This window comes from Ranitomeya variabilis, chromosome 2 (genome assembly GCF_051348905.1).
Source record: "Ranitomeya variabilis isolate aRanVar5 chromosome 2, aRanVar5.hap1, whole genome shotgun sequence".
Classification (NCBI taxonomy): domain Eukaryota; kingdom Metazoa; phylum Chordata; class Amphibia; order Anura; family Dendrobatidae; genus Ranitomeya; species Ranitomeya variabilis.
The window spans coordinates 499,248,773-499,265,048 of record NC_135233.1 but is presented as its reverse complement, the minus strand read 5'-3'; positions in this window follow the sequence as shown (position 1 = coordinate 499,265,048).

Sequence of the window (16,276 nt, the reverse complement as noted above, 5' to 3'; positions counted from 1 at the left end):
TCTGTTATGCTGTAATGTCTATTGTCTGTACAAGTCCCCTCTATAAGTTGTAAAGCGCTGCGGAATATGTTGGCGCTATATAAATAAAAATTGTTATTATTATTACATTATTACTTCAGATCCAATTTGTTTTATTTTACCAAGGGTAACAGGAGAAATTGGACCCCAAAAGTTGTTATACAATTTGTCCTGAGTACGCAAATACCCCGTATGTGGGGGAACCACTGTTTAAGCGCTTGGCAGAGCTCAGAAGGGAAGGAGCGCCGTTTGACTTTCCAATGCAAAATTGGCTGGAATTGAGATAGGACGCCATGTCGCGTTTGGAGAGCCCCTGATGTGCCTAAACAGTAGAAACCCCCACAAGTGACACCATTTTGGAAAGTAGACACCCAAAGGAACTTATCTAGATGTATGGTGAGCACTTTAAACTCCAAAGTGCTTCACAGAAGTTTATAATATAGAGCTGTAAAAATAAAAAATCATATTTTTTCACAAAAATAATTTTTTCGCCCCCAATTTTTTATTCTCCCAAGGGTAACAGGAGAAATTGGACAACAAAAATTGTTGTGCAATTTGTCCTCAGTACGCTTATACCCAATATGTGGGGGTAAACCACTGTTTGGGTGCATGGCAGAGCTCGGAAGGGAAGGAGCGCCGTTTGACTTTCCAATGCAAAATTGACTGGAATTGAGATGGGACGCCATGTCGCATTTGGAAAGCCCCTGATGTGTCTAAACAGTGGAAACCCCCCACAAGTGACACCATTGTAGAAAGTAGACCCCCTAAGGAACTCATCTAGATGTGTTGTGAAAACTTTAAACCCCAAGTGTTTCACTACAGTTTATAACTCAGAGCCGTGAAAATAAAAAATCTTTTTTTTCCACAAAAAAGATTTTTTTTAGCCCCCAGTTTTGTATTTTCCCAAGGGTAACAGGAGAAATTGGCCCTCAAAACATGTTGTGCAATTTGTCCTGAGTATCCTGATACCCCATATGTGGGGGGAACAACCTTTTGGGCGCATGGCAGAGCTCGGAAGGGAAGGAGCGCCGATTGGAATGCAGACTTAGATGGAATGGTCTGCGGGCATCACGTTGCATTTGCAGAGCCCCTGGTGTACCTAAACAGTAGAAACCCCCCACAAGTGACCCCATATTGGAAACTAGACCCCCCAAGGAACTAATCTAGATGTGTTGTGAAAACTTTGAACCCCCAAGTGTTTCACTACAGTTTATACCGCAGAGCCGTGAAAATAAAAAATATTTTTTTCCCACAAAAATGATTTTTTAGCCCCCAAATTTTTATTTTCCCAAAGGTTACAACGGAAATTAGACCCCAACAGTTGTTGTGCAATTTGTCCTGAGTAGGCTGATACCCCATATGTGGGGTGAACCACCGTTTGGGCACATGGCAGAGCTCAGAAGGGAAGGAGCGCCATTTGGAATGCAGACTTAGATGGAATGGTCTGCGGGCATCACGTTGAGTTTACAGAGCACCTGATGTCCCTAAACAGTAGAAACCCCCCACAAGTAACTCCATATTGGAAATTAGTCTCCCCAAGGAACTTAACTAGATGTGTTGTGAGATCTTTGAACCCCCAAGTGTTTCACTACAGTTTATAATGCAGAGCCATGAAAATAAAAAATCTTTTTTCCCACAAAAATGATTTTTTAGCCCCCAAATTTTTATTTTACCAAGGTTAGCAACAGAAATTGGACCCCAACAGTTGTCGTTCAATTTGTCCTGAGTACGCTGATATCCCATATGTTGGAGTAAACCCCTGTTTGGGCATACGGGAGAGCATGGAAGGGAAGGAGCACTGTTTTACTTTTTCAATGCAGAAATGGCTGGAATTGAGATCAGACGCATGTCACATTTGGAGAGCCCCTGATGTGCCTAAACAGTGGAAACCCCCCAATTCTAACTCCAACCCTAACCCCAACACACCCCTAACCCTTACCACACCCCTAACCCCAACCCTAACCACACCCCTAACCCCAACACACCCCTAACCCCAACACATCCCTAACCCTAAACCCAACCCTAACCACACCCCTAACTCCAACACACCCCTAACCCTAATCTCAGCTCTAAACCACACCCCTAACTCCAACACACCTCCAACCCTAATCTCAACCATAACCCTAACCACACCGCTAACCCTGAAACACCCCTAACCCTATCCCAACCGTAAATGTAATCCAAACCCTAACTTTAGCCCAACCCTAACCCTAACTTTAGCCCCAACCCTAACTTTAGCCCTAACCCTAACTGTAGCCCTAACCCTAATGTGAAAATAGAATTAAATACATTTTTTTATTTTATTATTTATCCCTAACTAAGGCGGTGATAAAGGGGGGTTTGATTTACTATTTATAGAGGGTTTTTATGGCGGGTTTTTATGTTTGGCAGCTATCACACACTAAAAGATGCTTTTTATTGCAAAAAAAAGTTTTTGCGTTACCACATTTTGAGAGCTTTCATTTTTCCATATTTTGGTCCACAAAGTCATGTGAGGTCTTGTTTTTTGCGGGACGAGTTGACGTTTTTATTGGTACCACTTTTGGGCACATGTCATTTTTTTAGCGCATTTTATTCCGATGTTTGTTAGGCAGGATGAACAAAAACCACCAATTCAGGAATTTCTTTGGGGGGGGGGGCGTTTATACTGTTCCGCATTTGGTAAAATTGATAAAGCAGTTTTATTCTTCAGATCAATATGATTGCAGCGATACCTCAGTTATATCACTTTTTTATGTTTTTGCGCTTTTATACAATAAAAACTATTTTATAAAAAAAAATATTATTTTTGCATCGCTTTTATCTGAGGGCTACAACTTTTTTATTTTTTCGCTGATGACGCTGTATGGCGGCTCAATTTTTCCGTGTTTTTGATCGCGTGTTATTCCTCTTTTTGATCGGTGGTATGACTATAAAGCATTATTTTTTGCCTCGTTTTTTATTTTAAGGAGTTCACTGAAGGGGTTAACTAGTGGGACAGCTTTATAGGTCAGGTTGTTACTGAAGCGGTGATACTAAATATGTGTACTTTTTTTTTTTAATTTACATAAAGAAATGTATTTATTGGAACTATATATATATATATATATATATATATATATATATATATATATATATATATATATTCTTTATTTATGATTTTTTTTTTTACACATGTTAATTTTTTTTTCCTTTATAACATTGTCTCAAGGGAGGACATCACCATATATTTTCAGATCGCTGATCTGACGCTTTGCACAGCACTGTGTCAGATCAGCGATCTGACAGGCAGTGCAGGAGGCTTGCCGGCACCTGCTCTCAACATTTTCTTGCAACCACCTCCCTGCAGGACCCGGAAGGTCCCCCGTAGCCATCTTGGATCCGGGGACTGCAGGGAGGAGGATGGAGGAGACACTCGGAACAACGCTATCACACCGTGTTGTTCCTAGGGGCTCAGGGAAGCACGCAGGGAGCCCCCTCACTGCGCAATGCTTCCCTATGCTGCCGGAACACTGCGATCATGTTTGATCGCAGTGTTTCTGGGGTTAATGGGCCTGGAGCGGTCCATGACCACTCCTGGCACATATTGCCAGATATCAGCTGTAATAATCAGCTGACACCCGGCCGCGATCGGCCACGCTCCCCCGTGAGCACGGCTGATCGGTGATGACAGACTACCCCGTCCCTGGGAATTAAGTCTCAGGTCACCTCGACGGGATAGGCAGAAAGGGGTTAATATTATACAGTCATCATATTATTTGTACTATTTAATTACAATTGCTCATTTTGCCTTTCTACCCAGTTAATTCTTATGTTTTCCATTAGGTCTATGGCATCACGTAATTAATAACTGACTAGCTGAATCCTTCTAAGCTCAATGTAGAAGCAGGAGGCATATTTTCCTGGTATGAGTCATCATTGCAAAAGACCCAGGCAGAAAATGGAGCAGCTAGGTCAGGAATTGAATAGGGGGAAGACTCATGTAAGGAAAAGAGACTTCCTGTTTCTACATAGAGCAGAAAAAAGAAAATAAGAAATAACTGGGTAGAAAGGAAAAATGAGCAATTGTAAGTATACAGTGCTATATAATACAGTGCCTTGCAAAAGTATTTGGCCCCCTGGAACTTTTCAACCTTTTTCCACATATCATGCTTCAAACATAAAGATACCAAATGTACATTTTTGGTGAAGAATCAACAACAAGTGGAACACAATTGTGAAGTTGAACGAAATGTATTGATAATTTTACATTTTTGTGGAAATTCAAAAACTGAAAAGTGGGGCGTGCAATATTATTCAGCCCCTTTAACTTAATACTTTGTTGCGCCACCTTTTGCTGCGATTACAGATGCAAGTCACTTGGGGTATGTCTCTATCAGTTGTGTACATCGAGAGACTGAAATTCTTGCCCATTCTTCCTTGACAAACAGCTCGAGCTCATTGAGGTTTGATGGAGATCGTTTGTGTACAGCAGTTTTCAGCTCTTTCCATAGATTCTTGATTGGATTGAGGTTTGGACTTTGACTTGGCCATTCTAACACCTGGATACGTTTATTTGTGAACCATTCCATTGTAGATTTTGCGTCATGTTTGGGATCATTGTCTTGTTGGAAGATAAATCTCCGTCCCAGCCTCAGGTCTTTTGCAGACTCCAACAGGTTTTCTTCAAGAATGGTCCTGTATTTGTCTCCATCTACCTTCCCATCAATTTTAAACATCTTCCCTGTCACTGCTGAAGTAAAGCAAGCCCAAACCATGCTGCTGCTACCACCATGTTTTACAGTGGGGATGGTGTGTTCAGGTTGAGGAGCTGTGTTACCTTTACACCAAACATATCATTTGGCATTGTTGCCTAAAAGTTCGATTTTGGTTTCATCTGACCAGAGCACCTTCTTCTACATGTTTGAAGTATCTCCCAGGTGGCTTGTTGCAAACTTTAAATTACACTTTTTATGGATATCTTTGAGAAATGGCTTTCTTCTTGCCTTTCTTCTTGACTGATTGTTGTCCTATGGACAGACTGTCCCACCTCAGCTGTAGATCTCTGCAGCTCACCCAGAGTGATCATGGGTCCCTTGGCTGCATCTCTGATCAGTCTTCTCCTTGTTTGAGATGAAAGTTTAGAGGGACAGCCGGGTCTTGGTAGATTTGCAGTGGTATGATATTCCTTCCATTTCAATATGATTGCTTGCATAGTGTTCCTTGGGATGTTTAAAGTTTTTGGAAATAATTTTGTATCCTGTTGTGTTCCTTGGTCTTCATGATGCTCTCCGTGCTTCAAACAGAACCCTGAGACTATCACAGTGCAGGTGCATTTATATGGAGACTTGATTACACACAGGTGGATTATATTTATCATCATTAGGCATTTAGGACAACATTGGATCATTCAGAGATCCACAATGAACTACTGGAGTGAGTTTGCTGCACTGAAAGTAAAGGGGCCGAATAATATTGCATGCCCTTTTCAGTTTTTGACATTCCAAAAAAATGTAAAATAACCAATAAATTTCGTTCATATTCACAATCGTGTTCCACTTGTTGTTGATTCTTCACCAAAAATTTACATTTGGTATCTTTATGTTTGAAGCATGATATGTGGGAAAAGGTTGATAAGTTCCAGGGGGCGGAATACTTTTGCAAGGCACTATATTTGCAATATATTAAGAGGATAAAATCTTTGATGGGAGTCCTTATTTAAGTGAATGTTTTGAGCAGTCACAGGCCAACCAGCTATCAGAGAGTAAGGCAGGGGAAGGACCTCAAATACATATTCATAATCAGTCAATTGGATTAGAATTCTGGAGGATCACAGTATATAAAGCGCCCCCAAGGGCAAGGGGTACTCGGTACCGGCTCCTTCGGTTCTCAAGGGGGATGTCACGGTGGCTGACCCAGTCCATGGCCCTCGGGATGTCCATGTAAAAGGGAAAGGTCTTTAAAAGGAATGTTCGTGATGCCACCTGTGGTATTCGGTCAGGGTGACCAACGCTGCTTTAAGGGGTCCACTGGAGTGATGTTATGGCAGCTAGATGGTATACCTTCCCACAGGTGAAGTATGTCCCCAGGGTTTCCCAGTGTGTAGATGGTGTATGGTGAGAGGCGCAGTGAAGAACGAGGACACAAGGTTGCAGTCTCTTTACCTTTACTGAAGGCTTCAGCATCCACAGTCCAGGGCACCAGATCACAGGGCAGACAGAGTTTGGATGGTTTGGAGGCAAGTCCAGAGTCCCCTTGTCTAGGTGGAAATCAGTAGCTTTCCTCTAGCCCTGCAGTGTTGTAGTCCCTTAATGCTAAGCTTCACATAAGATCCTCACAACTGTTGAAGATGTTATGTCTCTCTCTCTCTGTCCCCCAAATGGATAGGACAAAACCCGTATGACTGGTGGCTTGAGGCTGTTTGTAGGGACTCTAGCACGCTCCGGCCTCTAAGGGGTGCCACCATGCCTCCTGGGTGTAGGTGCGGACCGATAACTTGCAATTACCTGTCCTGCCAGTCTCTGCAATAAAGCGTAGAGATCCTTACTCCCTCGGTATTCTGGCTACCGGATTTTTGTGCCTCAGAAGGAAGCAGCCGGCTCCTGGCTGATCTCCCTCTGATATCCTCTCCTTTGCTCTGCTTTCCTTCACGCTTGCTGCAATATATTCTGCTTTCTATGTCTCTTCCCAAGAGCTGTAGCACTTCAGGCCACACGGCTCCTATGCGTCCTTTCCCTCTGTCTTCCTGACAGGAACTGAACTCCTTCCCTCCAGATCAGGATGTCCTTATAGGGGAGTTCACCTTAAACAGGCATAGAGCTCCCCCTTCTGGTCTGGAGTGTGAACATGTTGCATGCATTGTGTTACCTGACAAAGAGTTCTCCTTCATTACCTCCAAACGTAACATCATTCCCCCTAGAGGGAAATGACATTACTGCAATGACCAGGACCCTGGGGTGCTGCATATAAGCAATATAAAATGCATGGATTATATATTTATAAATTGGTCCAAATTCATAGAGTAACAACACTTTTGTTACAGAATTTTCTTTAAGTACACTAAACATTTGATACTGGGTATATTTTTATGTACGGGGGCATTTATGTATACATTTTATTCTAACTACATTTTCTAAAAAAGTACCTTGCAGTTAATCATGGCATAATCTAACACTCATCTTTATTCTCTTCATACAGGCATATAGTTCATTCATCTGCTGCATATATCCTGCTTGTCTCCTGTCACTTCAATTCTATCTCTGCAAGTATATTTTAATGGTATATAGTTCAATAATCTTACTGAGCTGGTCCCTTTAATTAAGTTGTAAGGTCATGTCACTTTCTCAAAGGAGTTCATGATCCATGTTGGCCTGCAAACTTTTTTATTTGTCTCTACATTTATTGTCTTCTGCTGTCCGAATTTAATTGATTCATTGCTGACAAGTCAAATTACTGCTAGATCCAAGAGCACACCTCCTATATATATTCAGACATAGCTTTGAGGATGCATTTATGTAGGGGGGGCATTTATGTACATTTTATTCAAAGTACATTTTTTCAAAGTGCCTTGTAGTTCATCATGTCATTTAGACAGGGCAGGAGGCAGATAAGACATTTAAAGGGAACCTATCACCCCGTTTTTTTCGGTATGAGATAAAAATACTGTTAAATATGGCCTGAGCTGTGCATTACAATAGTGTAGTTTGTGGACCCCGATTCCCCACCTATGCTGCCGAAATACGTTACCAAAGTAGTCATTTTCGCCTGTCAATCAGGCTGGTCAGGTCGGATGGGCGTGGCTTCTTCCCCCAGATATTGCGTAGTTTTCCGTTGGTGGCGTAGTGGTGTGCGCATGTCCAACGTCCCCAATCCTGCACGGGGGGGTGAAAATAGCAGCGATGTCCGTTATTCCATTGGTGGTCGGTGGGCGCGGCCATCTTCCTTTGGCCGCGCGTGCGCAAAAGCGGCGCTCTGCTGGCCGCGGCTTCAGGAAAATGGCCGCGGGATGCCGCGCGTGCGCAGATGGAGATCGCGGCGGCCATTTTCCTGAAGCCGCGGCCAGCAGAGCGCCGCTTCTGCGCACGCGCGGCCAAAGGAAGATGGCCGCGCCCACCGACCACCAATGGAATAACGGACATCGCTGCTATTTTCACCCCCCCGTGCAGGATTGGGGACGTTGGACATGCGCACACCACTACGCCACCAACGGAAAACTACGCAATATCTGGGGGAAGAAGCCACGCCCATCCGACCTGACCAGCCTGATTGACAGGCGAAAATGACTACTTTGGTAACGTATTTCGGCAGCATAGGTGGGGAATCGGGGTCCACAAACTACACTATTGTAATGCACAGCTCAGGCCATATTTAACAGTATTTTTATCTCATACCGAAAAAAACGGGGTGATAGGTTCCCTTTAAAGAAAGCCATTCCCATTACATTTGGATTGTAATAAATATTCACCATATGTATTTGTTTAATTTATATCCTGGCTGCTGCATTCACTCACATCCACCGTCTTTGCACTAACTCTTCACACTCCATCTTTATCAGCCCCTCTGTCCTTTCTTCTTCTATGCACATCACTTTCTCTCTTTTCCCAATGCTAAACTGCAAAGATCCATTCAGTCCCACCATCTAACACAAGAGACGCTCTCACAAATCACTTAGCCATCTGTTCACTCTTTCTATCCTCCTTCTCCTAGTTGCAGGATATATCTCTCCCATCCCTGGCACTCCATGTTATAGTAAGTCGAATCTCTCAACTACTACACTCAGAAACCCCTCAAATCTCATTAATATTCCCTGCATGCTTTCTGTCTCTTTTAAATGTGCCCTTTGGAATTCTCGCTCAGTGTGTGGTAAACTCTCCTTCATCCATGACCACTTCCTTTCTGATTCTCTTAACCTTCTGGCTCTTACTGAAACCTTGATCCAGCAGTCAGACACCACCGCTGCTGCTCTTTCATATGTTGGTCTACACTTCTCTCATACCCCAAGATCAGACAACAGACCAGGTGGAGGTGTTGGTCTGCTCCTATCACCCAAATGTACATTTCAGGTTATCCCCCAAGTGCCCTCACTTATCTTCCCTTCTTTTGAGGTCCATACCATCAGACTCTACCTCCCCTTCTCTATGCAAGTGGCTGTGGCGTATCGTCCATCAGTTCCTGGATCACTTTGCCACCTGGCTTCCACATTTTCTCTCTTGTGACATCCCCACCCTCATCATGTGAGACTTTAACGTCCACATTGCTTTTCCGCTCTCCCCATCTGCCACTCACCTTTTATCTCTAACCTTCTCCTTTGGCCTTTTGCAGCTTACTAACCTTCCTACGCATGAAGATGGAAACTCCCTTGACATGGTCTTCTCCTGGCTTTGATCAGTGTATGATTTTACCAAATCCTGTCTCCTGCTCTCTGACCATAAACTTCTTTCATTTTCTGTCACGAACTGTCATCCCGCTCAGGACACCGCTACTTTCCACACTTGTAGAAATATATGGGCCATTAACACCGAGAAACTCATGAAGAATTTGCAGTCCTCATTGGCCCCAATCTCCTCCCTCTCATGTCCCGATGCTGCACTGAAACATTATAATGAAACACTGCAATGTGCCCTGGATGAATCAGCACCTCCTATAGATAGAACAACTCAGCACAGACTACAACAATCCTGGCACTTTCTGCAAACACATTTTCTATAACGGTGCTCCAGGTGCGCCGAACGTCTGTGGAGAAAATCCAATCTGCCTGAAGATTTCTTCCATTATAACCAGTGGCGTAACTACAAAGTTATGGGCCCCGGTGCGAACTTCCAAATGGGCCCCCCCCTGTAGCCCTGCCATACAACTCAATGTAACCCCCATAGAATACAAGGCAGCCCCCCTCATAGTATAATGCAGCCCCTCCATACAGGGGCAGTGAGAAAGACACGAGCAAATGGTGACGAGGGGGCAGTGGAGAGGGCACAAGGGGACTAGGGGAGACAGGCACAAGGGTAACAGGGGGGCTAGGGAGCGAGGAAGACAGGCACAAGGGGACACATGGGGGCTAGGAGGCAGGGGAGAAGGTTACAAGGGGACTAGTGGGCAAGGGAGACTGACACAAGAGGACAAGGGAGACTGACACAAGGGGACTAGTGGGCAAGGGAGCCTGACACAAGGGGCACACGGGGACAAGTGGGCAAGGGAGACTGACACAAGGGGACACAGGGACAAGTGGGAAAGGGAGACTGACACACAGGGACTAGTGGGCAAGGGAGACTGACACAAGCACAGGGGACAAAGGAGACAGGCACATGGGGACACACAGAGACTAATGGGCAAGGGAGACTGGCACACGGGGACAAGGGACACAAGCATAAGGGGACAAGGGAGACAGGCTCAAGGGGACACACGGGACCCTGACCTGCCAGAGCCGCTTGGAGCGGCGACCGCTGCAACTGTGGTAATTACGCCCCTGCCTCACACACACACACACACACACTACAGATATCACACAAACACACACTACGATATCACACACACACTACGATATCAAACACACACTACAGATATCACACACACACACACACACACACTACAGATATCACACACACACACACATACTACAGATATCACACACACACCTAGAGATGCTGGAAAAGCGTGCGTTGTTGACTGATCTGCGTTGGCTCGATTCTCTCCGATGAGAGAGTATACACTGGTGTGACCCATGCCTAAAGCCGAGTAGAGGGTCTGGCTATCTCCAGCAGCTCCATAGACAACGCATGGAGTGGAGGTCGAGCACCTGCACCTCCACTCAAGCCAGGGCGAGCCCAGCTCCCAGCCCCATTCTCTTGTATCACTTAGGGGCCCCAGCAGTCGGACCCCAGTGATCAGTGATAGGATAGGGGATGACTTCCTTTCTTCTTGGGAATAACCCTTTAACTATAAACTCACCTTTGCCTTCATTCCTGATTCTTGTTGAACTATTCCAGTCATAGGCAGTAAGAGGACTGCGACCTGCAGGTCCAGATGTGAAGCAGAGGGGCAATACTAGGGTGCAGTATGGCCCGTCACAGATAATACTGCAGGTTTGGGGCACTAGTGGGGAATGTGTGGGCACCATGGAGCTGATGATGCACAGTGCAGGTATTTCCCCCTAGTGTGGGTGATGCAGCAGATCGTGCCCATGCTATTTGTGCCCTCTGATGACATGGGCTATTTCCAGGTCCCCTGTGTATATATACACGCCACGTTGTGGGCCGGGGACAGCCGCACACAGCTCCTCCTGCACCATGCCCGCCTTCTCCTACCTCCCCCAGGCACACGGCAGCGATCACACCCACTTCAGACCCATGTGCAGCCCGGAGAGGATCGTGCCCATCCGCCTCCTCCAGCCAAGTTTTGGGGGGCCGGGGCACAGCATGCAGTTCTCTGCACCCCAACTCCAGAAGAGTCAGGAGCCGCCGCCATCCTCCTCCCCTCCGGACCTGCATACATGGCTGAGCGACATGGTGCAGTAGGAAAGCATCAGGCCGGCATCGCCGGAGGAGAGTGGCCAGTACTGGCTCCTCGGCCCCTCCGATCAGGGCCCCCGGCACCCCCGCATTGTGCCGCCCGGGGCGGCCCGCACCCCCCTTCCTACGCCACTGGTTGCCGTGCAGGAGGAATCTTCTGCACTGCAACATGGTGTTGGGTGCCTCTGACCTGCCGGGCCCAGGCCCCTGACCTGCCGGGCCCGGTCGCACTGGCGACCCCTGCAACCGCGGTAGTTACGCCCCTGATTATAAGTGTATGCTTAAAACATACAACTCTGCCCTTCACTTCTCTAAACAAACCTATTTCAACACCCTTATCACCTCACTATCCAATTATCCTAATTGTCTCTTTGAAAGTTTTCATTTCCTGCTCAACCAAAAAGTGCTTACCCCCACCACAGATCTGCATGCTGATGATCTGACCAATTATTTCAAAGAAAAAAATGACCATAACCGGCAGAAAATTTTCTCCCAATCCCCTCATACAATGCACTGTCCTCCCTCCCTCACTGCATCTAGTTCACTCTCTGACTTTGAACCAGTCACAGAAGAAGTGACCATGATCCTTGTATCTTCTCGCCCTACTACTTGAACCAGTGACCCTACTTTGTCACTTCTCCTCCAGTCCCTTATCCCTGCTGTCACCACTGATCTAGCAAAAATATTCAACCTCTCTCTCTCTTCCGGTAACTTTCCCTCCTCATTTAAGCATGCCATCATACATCCATTACTTAGAAAACCATCCCTCGACCAAAACTGTGCTGCTAACTCTAGACCTGAAGGAAGGTGAGATGAAAAAGACCAATGCATAAATGTTGTGCCCACCTAACTATAGACCTATCTCTAATCTTCCCTTCATCTCTAAGCTCCTGGAACAATGGGTCCACTCATGTCTAATCCGCTATCTCTCAGATAACTCTCTTCTCGACCAGCTTCAATATGGTTTTTGCTCTTTACACTCTACTGAAACTGCCCTCACTAAAGTCTCTAATGATCTACTAACAGCTAAATCTAATGGCCACTACTCCTGCTAATTCTCCTGGATATCTCTGCAGCATTCGACACTGTGGATCAGCAGCTCCTCCTCACTATTCTCAGCTCCATTGACCTTTAGGACACCGTTCTCTGCTGGTTCTCCTCCTACCTCTCTGACCGCTTTTTCACTGTTTCTTTTGCTGGCTCCTCCTCCTCTCATCTTCCCCTTACTGTTGGAGCTCCTCAAGGAACAGTCCTATGCCCCTCCTCTTCTCCTTGTATGATGCCACTATTGGACAAACAATTAGTAGATTTGGTTTCCAAAACTAAGCTCCCTGTGTTTCCTCCCTCTACTAACCTACCTATGCCCGACATTGCCATTTCTGTGTGCAGTTCTACCATTACTCCCAGCAACATGCCCACTGTATTGGGGTCATACTTGATTCAGTGCTTTCATTCACCCCCCACATCCAATCACTTGCTCGCTCTTGTTATCTGCATCTCAAAAACATTTCTAGAATTCAACCTTTTCTTACCTTCGACTCTGCAAAAACTCTTACTGTTGCTCTTATTCATTCTCATCTGGGCTATTGTAACTATCTATTAATCGGTCTCCCTCTTACTGTACCAAACTCTCCCCTCTCCAATCTGTCTTGAATGCTGCAGCCAGGATCATATTCCTTACCAACCGCTACACTGATTCCTCTACCTTGTGCCAGTTATGGCACTGATTACCCATCCACTCCAGAATTTATCATAAACTTATCACTCTCATCCACACAGTGCTCCATGGTTCAGCACCATCCTATATCTCCTCCCTCCTCTCAGTCTACCACCCTACCCGAGCCCTATGCTCTGCTAATGACCTGAGAATAACAACCTCAATAATCAGAACCTCCCACTCTCGTCTTCTCAGTCTTCTCACGTGCTGCACCAATTCTTCGGAATGCACTACCAGGATAATTCGATTAATCCCCAATATCTAGTTTTAAGCGTGCCCTAAACATGCAATTCCTCAGACTGGCCAACCACCTCAACACATTTATTTAACTATCCCTGTGTTGCCCATTTAAAATTTTAACCCTGCCAGGTTTCTCGTATTATATTCTCACTCGCCTTATGCATTTAATAGCCCTCTGTGTCTGTATTTTTACATATTCTGGCTGATAACTGGTTCATGTAGCTTTACATGAACACCCGATTTCTTCCAATATGGCTGGTCTGTACAATACAAGCAATTGTTACCATCCACCTTTTGTGTCTCCCCTATTTCCTAATAGATTGTAAGCTTGCAAGCAGCAGGGACTTAATTCTTCTTGGTATCTGCTGTTTATGTGATTATTGTTATGCTGTAATGTCTTATGTCTGTACAAGGAACAGATGATTGGCCTCGGGGAGACCAAAACATCCAACACCGCGGAGACACCATCACGTGTTTCTCAACGCAGTGATCCAGAACACTGCCCCCATCCCTTATGGGAAATATGCAAATCCACAGATGGATACCATGCTTGGCATAGGTGGTTTTCCTGTATTGGATGTTTTCCTTTATTGGATGCTGCCCTTCCCGTGGTTGTTCCTTCCCGGGGAAAGGTCTGGCTATTCACTGCTTGCGTTGAGAAACACGTGATGGTTAGTGTTGAGCGATACCGTCCGATACTTGAAAGTATCGGTATCGGAAAGTATCGGCCGATACCGGCAAAGTGTCGGATCTAATCCGATACCGATACCCGATACCAATACAAGTCAATGGGACTCAAGTATCGGACGGTATCCCTGATGGTTCCCAGGGTCTGAAGGAGAGGAAACTCTCCTTCAGGCCCTGGGAACCATATTAATGTGTAAAATAAAGAGTTAAAATAAAAAAATATTGCTATACTCACCTCTCCGACGCAGCCTGGACCTCACCGAGGGAACCGGCAGCGTTCTTTGCTTAAAATGCGCGCTTTTCCTTCCTTCCGTGACGTCACGGCTTCTGATTGGTCGCGTGCCGCCCATGTGGCCGCGACGCGACCAATCACAGCAAGCCGTGACGTAATTTTCAGGTCCTTCTAGGCATTCAGTATTTTAAAATTACGTTCCGGCTTTGTGATTGGTCGCGTCGCGGTCACATGGGCGACGCGACCAATCACAAGCCGTGACGTCACGGGAGGCAGGAGACGCGCGCATTTTTAAAATTACGTCATGGCTTGTGATTGGTTACGTGCCGCCCATGTGACCGCGACACGACCAATCACAGCAAGCCGTGACGTAATTTCAGGTCCTGATGCCTATTTCTGCATTCAGGACCTGAAATTACGTCACGGCTTGCTGTGATTGGTCGCGTCGCGGTCACATGGGCGGCACGCAACCAATCACAAGCCGTGACGTAATTTTAAAAATGCGCGCGTCTCCTGCCTCCCGTGACGTCACGGCTTGTGATTGGTCGCGTCGCCCATGTGACCGCGACGCGACCAATCACAAAGCCGGAACGTAATTTTAAAATACTGAATGCCTAGAAGGACCTGAAAATTACGTCACGGCTTGCTGTGGTTGGTCGCGTCGCGGCCACATGGGCGGCACGCGACCAATCAGAAGCCGTGACGTCACGGAAGGAAGGAAAAGCGCGCATTTTAAGCAAAGAACGCTGCCGGTTCCCTCGGTGAGGTCCAGGCTGCGTCGGAGAGGTGAGTATAGCAATATTTTTTATTTTAATTCTTTATTTTACACATTAATGTTGTTTCGATACCGATACCCGATACCACAAAAGTATCGGATCTCGGTATCGGAATTCCGATACCCGCAAGTATCGGCCGATACCCGATACTTGCGGTATCGGAATGCTCAACACTAGTGATTGTGTCTCCGCAGCTATCCTACATGCATTATGTCTGTACAAGTCCCCTCTAAAATGTAAAGTGCTGCGGAATATGTTGGTGCTATTCAAATATTATTATTATTAATATTATTATTATTATCATTTAAGATCTGGGATGTGTTGACATACTGTAGATATCCAAAAGGTTTAGACCCCTATATTGACTCTTTTCTAAAACATCTCTGAAAAAATATAAAAATGGAGCAGACACATTCATTTTAATCTCAAATGTCTGATTTTGAGAAAGGAAACTTTAATTAAAAGGAAAACTGCAAGACTTTTCTGTTTTCCTTGCTACATAAATATACTCAAGATATGCATGGATATTCAACTTCCCAAGCTCTGTAAAAACTTTTTGTTTCTTCAGGCAAAATACACTAAATTTTTGGTGTAAAAAAATAATTGAGTATTCCTTCAGAACTGATACAATAATCTATACTGTAAGTGATGGTGCCCTTGGAGAATATTGCAACTTTGAACTGCATAAATAGCTGTTGTTTTATGGTGTACTGTAATTCAGATAGGTGTTCAGCTTGTAGAATGCACAATGCTGCTTGGTGTTTAAAAAATTGAAAGTGCTATCTCAATAGACATGTGGACGTAAAAGGAATGCTAAGCATTGTGAACTCTTGGTATCAAGTAATATGTCTTGAATAGAGCATGCATTTGGTATGCTCTTGGTCATAGCTCAGTCTTGTAAAATGTATTCTTGCAGTGCTGTAATAATTAAGAAATATAAAAATATATAAAAATATACTTTATATGACAAGGTATGTAGATATGTATATATCTATATTATATGTAGATATACACTTACATACACATACACAAAACTTTATCCTTAAATTAAAAAAAAGTTTGCACATTGTATACAATGTAAAGGCAAGAATGCAATGGATTGGGAATCATTTCTAGTCATATTTTATTCACAACTGGACATGGA